The following is a 2,849-nucleotide window of genomic DNA, read 5'->3' as shown; positions in this document are numbered from 1 at the left end:
TTTGAAATGGAGCTGTGACAATCCAAACTGTTGAAGCAATGACTGGTGGAAACTAAGCCTTTTTTTGTTTGCATGCAAGAATGCCTTGAGTACTGAAGGAATATACAAGTTAAACATTTGATTTCTGTGGGACAACTGAAGACATTGTGTTGTTATCTTCCTACACAGCTGGGATTTCTCCCACTGCTAAAGTTGGGAAAAACAAAGCTGTAAATTAATGTTCAGGGACATCCCAAGTTGGTTGGCGATGTCTCCTCAGTGCTCCATTCTGCACATTTTATGGTTAAGGTAAGATTGGAACAGATAAGAGGTCAGAGGTCACTTTGGTCCCACGGAACGTCAAGCTCTGAGTAAAACCAGTTTTAAGCAGTTTTGGAGACAAAGGAATAGCAACTTCACCATAGCAACGCATACATCACGAGGAACTGACCAATGTGAGGTTGAGGTGTCGTATGCAAATGTATAAATATGAACCCCGCGTTGCAACGGGGCCCTTCTTCATTGTAAACCTGGCCTATATACTTGGGTCTGCAAGGAAGAACGGTCCGAGCTCGTATAGATGTAAACTCTGATATATGGAATTTTGTAGCATTGTATAATCTGATATGCTTTATTGTAATCTCTTGTTTGTGTGATTATTAAATGCATTATTGAAGAAATTAACGCTCTCTTTCTGCCTCTCCTGGATCAAACGAACATGCAGGAATTCAGGAGAACACGGGTACGAATTCCAACAGTACACACAGAAAACTCCCCTTTTGCTATTTAACAGAGTGAAATTTAATCCATGTACAAGGGGAGCTGTGTGCAGTGTACACGTGCTATTTACAGCGAGAAAACCTTGTTAGAGCTGACGTGGCTCAGAATCAGACATGATGTCCTACTTCAGGACAGTTCACTATTCCACAGCAGGGTTTGTACTGGGAGTACTAGTGGTCTGGATGTACTATTTTCTGTCATGTTTTTCCGATTTATCAATTTTCCTAGGATATTATGTTTTTCTGTGGTAATGGAAATATTCTTGTGGGAAAATCTGGCATTAAAAACATTACATGTAAATTCACAGCAGCCATCAACAGGTTCTTTTCTTTTTTTAGATGCTGATTTGTGTGATTACTGGGTTTCCATGATTCTTAATCAAACCGTACTCTTTTCAGTGCTGGTAATGGTTAATTTCTGGATAAAATATATTCACCTCAGTGTGGTTTCTTCATTGATAAAATTATTCAGTCTTTAGATTTGGTCTATAAAATAAATGGATCTACAAAATTTGGCTGCCTAAACCCAACTAAATGACAATGAATATTGTACTTGTATTTTTTGGTATTTATTTGGATGAAAGGTCTCTGTGAAGTTTAGATGTTTTCCCGGTCAATATGTGGGTTTTCTCTATATGCTCCACTTTCCACTCACAGCCCCCCACCACCCCCACACCCACCCCAGCCAAAAGATTTCTAGTTTGCCCAGGGTGGAAAACAAGCCAGGTCTGGTTAAACTGGTGATATTTTACAAAAGAATGCTTTTCGAGACAAAGCAATAGTTCCCTTGTTAATTTATATGTTAAGTATAACTTATATTAACTTGAGCTCCTGTTGATGAATTGAACAACTACTGTTGATATCTGAAAACTGGAATCTGTCCGCCAACCGTTTGTATTACATAAATAATCACACATAAAATGTAGACGATGCTGATTAAAAAAATTCTACCAAATACAATTTTTTTTAAAAAGGAGCTACTTTTTGCATAATTTATTTATGTTGATCAAGCAAGATTGTTTTTTGATGAAACTACTTACTTTTCCCCTCTTTTTCCAACAATACTAATTCCAAGCAAATTCCTCAGGACCTATAGATCTATCTGATGAGCTGGGATGTATGTTTGATAGGTTGTTCGTAGTCTATTTTCCACTAATATAGTATTATTTTCCCCTATCACTTTGGGTATCTTCATTCTATAACTGTTGCGCTTGAGAATCCTGATGGATTATGGGTATTGTAGTATTTGGTATTTTGAAATCCTGAGTAAACTACAGTAAGGACAGCCATGTTGTTTTTTGCTGAGTGGATGAATTAAAAAATATTAGCTCACATTACATAAATACATAAATTCTTGTGTTTTGAAGATATATTTCTTACTTCAATATGAGATGTATTTATGTAAATATACTGTTAAATTTACTTTTCAGCTTAATTTGTATTTCTCCAGTTTAATTTAAAAAATCATCAAAAAACTAGAAATATATAAGTAAGAGACAGCTTGTCAATGTATTATTCTATAAAATGTGAAATGAAACAGAAGGACATCACGAGACAAATGGAATCTCCCAAATTAGATGTCATTATTGATTAAAGGTAAAGCAAATAACATTTTTCTTTAATTGCATTGTCGGTTATATAACTATGCATTCAAAATGTACTCCAACATACCTTAGTTCTCAGCCAGTCGAGGTCAGCAGTGATCACAGGTCTACGTCCAAGACTGATAACCAAAATCCTGTGGGTGGGGTTTACCTGTTCAACCCCTCTAAAAATCAGTGCTCATCTCCACTCCTCCCTACTTGATAAAAATCAGCCTTTCTTCATGCGCAAACAGAAGGTTATATGTGATGCTTCCTCTCTCTGTTGGGTGTGTGCTATGTGATGAGCTTCTTCTCACAGAGCTTCAGTCCTGACATGTTGCGATTTGATGAGCTCAGCTGCTGATTGACGAGTCTGTCAAGATGATGACCTGCACCCTGGATCACAATTGCAAGAGATGATAGTTGAAGCTGCTGAAAGTTTGTCTTCCAAAAACAAAAACAAAAGACAAGCAAGTGGAAGCATGAACCAGGACATTCCACTTTAATT

At 36.9% G+C, this 2,849-nt stretch overlaps 1 protein-coding gene across 1 annotated transcript in view; it reads right to left on the bottom strand.

Moving 5' to 3' along the window:
• The window catches only part of LOC308140662 (TRPM8 channel-associated factor homolog), a 20,983-nt gene extending 18,507 nt beyond the window's left edge, over positions 1-2,476 (bottom strand). The window contains exon 1 of the mRNA XM_080510539.1: positions 2,430-2,476. The gene's annotated coding sequence lies outside the window, so the exon portion shown is untranslated. The remainder of the gene's footprint in view (positions 1-2,429) is intronic.
• Between the last annotated feature and the right edge of the window lie 373 nt (positions 2,477-2,849).

Source organism: Blennius ocellaris (genome assembly GCF_963422515.1).
Source record: "Blennius ocellaris genome assembly, chromosome: 2".
NCBI lineage: Eukaryota > Metazoa > Chordata > Actinopteri > Blenniiformes > Blenniidae > Blennius > Blennius ocellaris.
Note: the sequence above shows the minus strand (reverse complement) of the source record. Positions and strands in the feature narration are given on the sequence as shown.